Here is a 7,831-nt window from a genome sequence, read left to right on the forward strand (position 1 = left end):
TAGCTCATCTACAGCAGACAAAAAACAATGGACCGGAAATGCAGCCAGGAGTGATCGCCGGTGGTTGAGATTAATTCAAACATTCCACCCACCACCTTTGTGTTTTGCTCAGTGCAAACACTTAGGTGTGGCTAGTATTCCCAGACATGGCCCTGTGCTCACTGTGTCACCGCTGATGAGGCCTACGTAGCCCAAAGTTGGTCTGGGGTTGTTTGAGCTCCTGTCTGGATGGGACCTAGGCCGGCAGTTTATATTGGACTCTTCCTAATGGTGCATGACCAAGACTGATTTGCATATGGCTGGTCTCAGTTTAGAGTGGCATAGTGGCAATAAAAAATGAACTGGATTTCGGCCCCAAGCAAAAGCCAGTGACTGAGATTAATTCAAGCACTCCAGCCATCACTTTATTGTAATTCACCTGCATGGCCCTAACCCAACAATTAACCCTTCGCCGCGGGGCTAATTCCCCTGCGGTGCAGGGGGGGGAGGGGAGGCGCGCACAGCGGCACGGTGCTTGTGACGAGCTCAGCTCATCACGCTGCACGGTGGCGCTGTGCTCATGACGAGCGGAGCTCGTCCTGACCACGCCCATTTTCGAACATTCAGCACAGCAGGGAAATTATCACCGCGTGCGAGCGTTGCGAGGGTTATGACGAGCTCAGTTCATCATGAGCACAGCGCAGCCGTGCCTCATGATGAGCTGAGCTCGCCATGAGCACTGAGGGTGTTAAACAAAGCACTTATAAACCTGTGGTCATGGTAGAAGTTGCTTATTTCCCACTCAAAGCCTACACTCAATTCAGGCCCACCATATCTGTTGAACTCACTTGGCTAGCAGATATACATTGGAATGTGTGAATAGGCCCAACCCCAAGAGTTAAGGAATGCAGGCAACTGCCCAACTCACATGACAGTTTTGTATTTGGCACCGACTTCCATTGATTAGCCACAAACCGCGGGTAGGACATCTATCAACCATAACTTGAAACCTCTTAAAAATGTGGCACCTTCTTCAGTCCCATCTGAGGATTACTCGCTGCCCAGGTAGCCACCTGTTGGCACCATGATACCATGTCCATGTCACTTCAAGGAAGTCAAGGACCACATAGGTACCACTGAGGAAACAGAGTAAGAATGCAGGCAGGGGTGAAAGGGATGAATTTTCTAAATGTCTTTGTGCCTGTCTGTGTCTCTCTGTAAGTATGTCTAAGTGTGTGTGTGTGTAGGGGTCATAGTCTGAGGTGCTGTGCATGTTTGTGTGTCTGTGTCGGGTGGTGTGTCTGCCCTCCTGCCTGTCTCTGTGTGTCTTTTTTGTGTGCATGTAGCCTGCTAGCTTCAACTCTGCCTTTCACCCTAGAGAGTTCTGTGGGGGGAGGGGAAGTAACACTAAAATTGATCATAAAAAATATGTTTTTACAACAAGGTTGAGTTCTATACAACACAAATATTAACACTATGACATTTCCTTGAAGTTTACCTCTTTGTGATGCTCTAGTTGTGGGTAATCCTAACTCGATGACTTCTTTATCACTTAGGAGTTGTGACATCAACAAACATATACAGACGGGAGCCAGGACAGGTGGGTGAACACCCTGGACAGGTGGGTGAACCTGAAGCCGCGCTCTCCACACAGAGAAAGCAGCACAGACCGCACACTCACAGCCGGCTATACGTTTCCATAACCAAAGAACGGTGTACAGCCCCAAAGAGGAGAATATCTACTGTTTTGTGGTTCTACAGAATAATGTACCACAATGTGGTCCAATTTAATACCGTGATTAGGTATCTGGCAGCTCTTCGCCAGAGGCAACAACTCGCCTGCATATAATATACAGCTGTGTGCTGTGATATCACGACTGGAAGGTAGAAAAGATTATTTGCACCTTTTTAGAACGTCGGAGTGAATACTGCAACAACCCACTGGGGGGGGGGGGAGGGGGGGGGCAGGGATAGATTCTGTATATTCAACAAGTCGACCAGATAGCATTTCAAATTATTACATTTAGAGCAAGGGGAAAATCACAAAATGTATGGATGCCTGTGTACTCTTTTCTACAAGTCGAGTCATTAATCTGCAGTTTTATCGTACGATCTCTTCTTGAACCATTCTGCACTGCCTTCCACTGAGACTTCTGAGTCAGCTGTTGGGACTGGCACTCCCGAACACGCTAAACCAAGTTGCGTGAGAAGCATTAAAAGCAGCTCTGCAGAAACAAATCTATGGATCAGAATCAAAACTCGCCCGCCTCACAGAAATGCAAGACTCGCAAATCGTGGTCGCTTGCTTCAGAGGAATGTGTGTTCCGGTGCAGCGTGGGCTCGAGCATCACAAGTCATTCAATGCACGCCTGAAACGGAAAGCAAACGTCTTTGAAAAGGAAAACAAGCTGTAATATTCCAAACCTTACATTTGAATCTAAAACACAACAAGCTGCAAGTCAGGGGTTACAGGTAACACTACTTTCTACCCTTTACGGCCTGATAGAATGAAGAGTCAAACGTGTAACCTGTAACCTACGTGGGTGCTATCGAAAACAATCGAAGATGAGAGCAGGCACCTTCGAAGTTGTCATGTGTTTTTCAGATATGTGCAGCGTTTGCATTTCATAGCAAAGCAGTTTTCACACAAAAAAAATCTCTTCCACTTAACGAGTTTCTTGCCACAGGGAAAGGCGTGAGTTGTACCACGGGTTTTTGTGAAGCTGCAGATTTAATTAGCGGTGGCGAGCCACTGAAAGCTCGAGCCAGGCTGGAGTCTGAAGTCTGGCTCGGGCTCGGCTCAAGGTCCTGTTGGAACCTCGAGCCCAGGTCTTTATGTCCCTAGCTTTCATGTGGCTTCTGCATGTCTCCCTCCACCCAGGATGTGTCCTTATGGCCAGAGCTGACGCCCATGTTCGAGTCTTGGCGTCGGCTCAACATCCTGTGTTTCTGGGCAAATCACTTAATCTCCCACTGCCTATAAATAATGAATCTGACCTTGTGTAATATAATTAGCGCTCATGTAAAATGCTCCAATACTTATGGGTCGAGTTAGCAATATATTAAATAATAATAATGTGATTTCTAAAGCGCATAGCTACCTCATTTGAGGTGTCCCAGAGCAGGGTTCAGTCGCCCCCCCTGCCTCAATGCTGTTATCATACCCCTCGGCACCCTGAGCTAAAGAACCAGGTTTTGAGCTTTTTTCTGAATAAGTTTTCTGTCTGGGCCTGGCCAACTGCTAAATGCTTTGACATTGAATTGCATTAGATGCCTCTGATTTTGGAATTAAATTTGATTCAAGCATCTCAGAAAAGCAAAAGTGGTAAGTGAATGCGTTTTCCTTGTTCGTTCTTAAAAGAGTCACTACCCCGACCGCCTTTCTATTGTACTGTAATACTGACCCATGTCGGGTAGTTTTTGTGGGTTACCCCGTTAAAGCTCAACAGGGCATCCAACTGACATACACTTAAAACTAGCTAGGACTACTGGCTTTGTCAATGCTGCTGATTCTCCTGAGGCACAGCCGGGAGTAGGGCAAAGACTGCTTTTAAAACATTTAGTGTGTATAATTGTGATTTTAAACCTTTGTACCTGCACTGACTCCTCCGCTCAGCAGATCGAACGCTGACGCGGGCGGGGACTCGAGGTGTACCGACGTGATTGGCCGGGCTACAGAGGCACGCCCACCGACCATAGACACGCCCCCTTTAGATCAAAACGCGCGCTGAATGCGAGCGCAGCGTCTTGACAGCTGATTCTCCTGAGGCACAGCCGGGAGTAGGGCAAAGACTGCTTTTAAAACATTTAGTGTGTATAATTGTGATTTTAAACCTTTGTACCTGCACTGACTCCTCCGCTCAGCAGATCGAACGCTGACGCGGGCGGGGACTCGAGGTGTACCGACGTGATTGGCCGGGCTACAGAGGCACGCCCACCGACCATAGACACGCCCCCTTTAGATCAAAACGCGCGCTGAATGCGAGCGCAGCGTCTTGACAGCTGATTCTCCTGAGGCACAGCCGGGAGTAGGGCAAAGACTGCTTTTAAAACATTTAGTGTGTATAATTGTGATTTTAAACCTTTGTACCTGCACTGACTCCTCCGCTCAGCAGATGGAACGCTGACGCGGGCGGGGACTCGAGGTGTACCGACGTGATTGGCCGGGCTACAGAGGCACGCCCACCGACCATAGACACGCCCCTCCAGTTCCTAATCTCTATACTATAAAATATGTGCTCTTGCCGGTAGCGCAGCGGACGAGCGCAGCGGGCGCGACGATTGCGCGCCGAAGAGACCGGGCCAAGGGCATCTTCCCCTGGTCGCCTAACTCCGGAACTTGAGGTACTCAGATATGATAGGAAAACACTCATGCTATTGAATCCACTGATAGGCATAAACGACTGCCCACGCTTAGCCCCCAACATAATAAACGAGGGGAAAAATCTATGCCCCAACTGCCGAGAACGGCTACCAAATATTAATCCCCTCCTCTCCAAATCTCAACTGAAACCCAATCCAATCGCGGACAACACCTATCTCCCGCAAACCAACGCGGGACCTAAGCATAGTACTAAGAGAAAATTAATTAGCGGACTTCTAAACGTTAGATCCCTCCCGAAACATGCGACTGAAATACAACTACTGATTGAGTCCAATCACTTAGATATTCTATTCCTAACCGAGACATGGATGGCTGCGGGAACAGAATCAGAGGTAGAGCCAGCTTGCCCAGCAGGGTATAAGATTATTCATAAACCCAGGAATCTGGGACGAGGAGGAGGGTTAGGGATTATCTTCAGGGAGGAGCTAAACATTGCTACCCTGGACGTCGACACAGTTTCCTGTGCCGAAATCCTCGGGTTCTCGATTAAGCATGATTCCGAACATTGCCTTACGGGCCTAATTTGTTATAGGGCACCGGGGCATTTTAATGCTTCACAACAGGAGGAACTGATCGCTGTTATTAACAATATATCAATCTCCCATAGCAGGCTGTTGGTATTGGGTGACTTTAACATATGGGACAATGACAAACTACGTGCAGCCCTGTATAACATCACTCAATCCTGCCATAATCTGGGGTTGAAACAGTGGATAACCACCCCCACACATATACAAGGAAACACACTGGATCTAATATTTGCGGCGGAAGATCTAATGACCATGGGCACAATCCTTCCAGTAGGTTGGTCAGACCATCATCTCCTCCTATTCAATATCCACACCCTGACTAACACCGAATCCACAGGTGTACAGACCAGAACCTTCATTGGTCGTGACTGGAAGGGCCTGCTGAAAAGGAAAGAGGAAGGAAAGTTTGACTTTCGTCAGGTTGGGACCTTGTTCAACTCGGAGAGTGAGGTTACCACAAATTATTTATCATTTTGTAATGAGATAACTAAGAAACTTGATGATAATATACCCCTGGAAACAATCAGAAAAAGAGGAAAACCCTCCGCGCCCTGGTATACGGACAAACTGAAAGAATTGAAAAACGTCTGTAAAAAGGCGGAGAAGCTCTGGAGGAAAAATTACTCGGAACAGGAGAAAGGTATGTGGAGGCTTACAATTGTACAATACAAGAAGGAAATCATTATAGCCAAAGCAAGCCACTTCGCAGACATAATTCTCAAAAGTTCTAATAAGTCTCGAGACACCTTCAGGATTGTCAGAGAGCTATCTCATCCTGCTTGCGCTGACAGTCAAATCAAGCCCTCACAAGAATTATGCGACGGACTAGCACTATTCTTTCAGGAAAAATTCCGCAAAATTGTTGAGGGAATGAAAAGTAATCCTACCCCCACAATGCAGGACAATAGCCATAAAGAGAATAGGGATAAGAAGGTGGAGAATGCTAGAGGCCCTTCTCCAAACGCTATCTTGGAATCTTTTGAGGTCCCTTCGGAACAAGAATTTCAAAAAATAGCCCTTAACACGTCATCAGGATCCCCTCTAGACCCTCTACCCCACAGAATAGTTAAGAACTTTGGAGATGAAATTTTCCCAATGCTGCATCAGTTATGCAACCAATCTCTTCACACAGGCTCCGTACTTAGAGATTGGAAATTGGCGATTGTCACCCCACTACTCAAAAAACCAAACCTGGACCCTAACTGCCAAAAGAACTACCGACCTATATCACTCCTACCATACCCGATAAAAATCATAGAGCGATGGGTCAGTACATCCCTTGCCCTCTTCCTAGAAACTAACAACATCCTGGAAGAGGAGCAATTTGGTTTCAGACCAGCCCACGGAACAGAATCAGCCTTACTGACAGTTCTGGATGACCTACGAATGAGGGCGGACAGGGGAGAATCAGCAACATTAATCTTGCTGGACCTGTCCGCCGCATTCGATACGGTGAACCACGACATCCTGATAAAAAGACTGAAGAATATTGGAGTCGGAGGAGTCGCGCTTGACTGGTTCCGCTCCTACCTGATGGATAGATGGCAGGCAGTAGCTATCCCCCCATATCAATCAGAGTTTGCTAAAGTCCCACACGGGGTTCCACAGGGGTCTTCAATCAGCCCTATACTTTTTAACATATATATGCAACCCCTGATGAGCATCATCAAAAGTCACGGCATTAGCGTGACTAATTACGCAGACGACACACAGCTAATGATCTCTCTTGATGGAGCTCAGGCAGACTCACTTGAGGGCTTCCACACCTGCATGCTAGAAATGTCACTCTGGCTAAACCAGAACTCATTACAATTTAACAGTGACAAGACTGAAATACTGCACTGCATGGTAGGAAAAATCCCCAAAAGTTTACCTACAGAATTCTGGCCCCAGCTGTTAGGAGACTCGCCTACCCCAGTGAAATCAGTAAGGAATCTCGGAGTTACTTTCAACAACAGTCTGAGCTTAGAGACCAACGTCAACAAGCAAGTCAGCAGCTGCCTGGCCTTAATGCGAGGACTGCGAAAGATACTACCTCTCCTGCCCTCACAGGTCAGAACCGAGATAGTCAGGAGCACCATTCTCAGCCGCCTGGATTACTGTAACGCCCTATTACTGGAATCCCCCGCTTATCTGATTTCCAGACTTCAAAGTAGCCAGGTGGCTGCAGCTAAACTGGCACTCTCCCGAGAACGAAGATCTTCTACCACTCTCGCCTTGGCTGACCCTCATTGTCTGCCTATACACCAGAGGATTTGTTTCAAGTCCCTATGTATTGTCTTTAGGGCAGCTCATGGGCTAGGACCCCGACCACTCCAAAACAAACTTAACTGGTATGAGCCGATCCGGTCTCTTCGATCCTCATCCCTAAACCTTATCAGCATACCCAGAATCAAGAAAGCCACCTGTGGTGGAAGAGCCTTTAGTATAGCTGCAGCTCATTTATGGAACAACCTTCCTACTGACATCAGAAAAACAAATGAACTGATGGCCTTTCGAAAAAAGGTCAAAACATGGCTCTTCCCAAAAATCTAATCGTTCAGAACCTCAGACCACTGCTCTCTCTGTCATACAGATCTCAGCTATATTGTACTCAGCGCCAGGATGCCCGTAGGGTTGCAGAGCGCTTTACAAATGCCATAAATAAAAAATAAAAAATAAAAATGCTGTTTAAGATAAATGAGTAACAACAATGATTTTGTTTTAAATATTATTGAACATTTTTCAATTCTTGAATTGTGAGACTGCAAATTAAATATTACTGAGGCCTGTGGAATGGGTAAAGGCCTTAAGAATGTCTCAGTCACTCCTGTTATGTTCACTGTAAATTAGACACTTACACCCCTTTTCTCTCCACATTTCCTCCATCTACATATCACACACCTCATCTTTCATCTGCAGCACCGTCTTTTCACTGTCTCCTGAATGCAGTTCCTCG

This window comes from Lissotriton helveticus, chromosome 3_1 (genome assembly GCF_964261635.1).
Source record: "Lissotriton helveticus chromosome 3_1, aLisHel1.1, whole genome shotgun sequence".
In the NCBI taxonomy this organism is placed as follows: domain Eukaryota; kingdom Metazoa; phylum Chordata; class Amphibia; order Caudata; family Salamandridae; genus Lissotriton; species Lissotriton helveticus.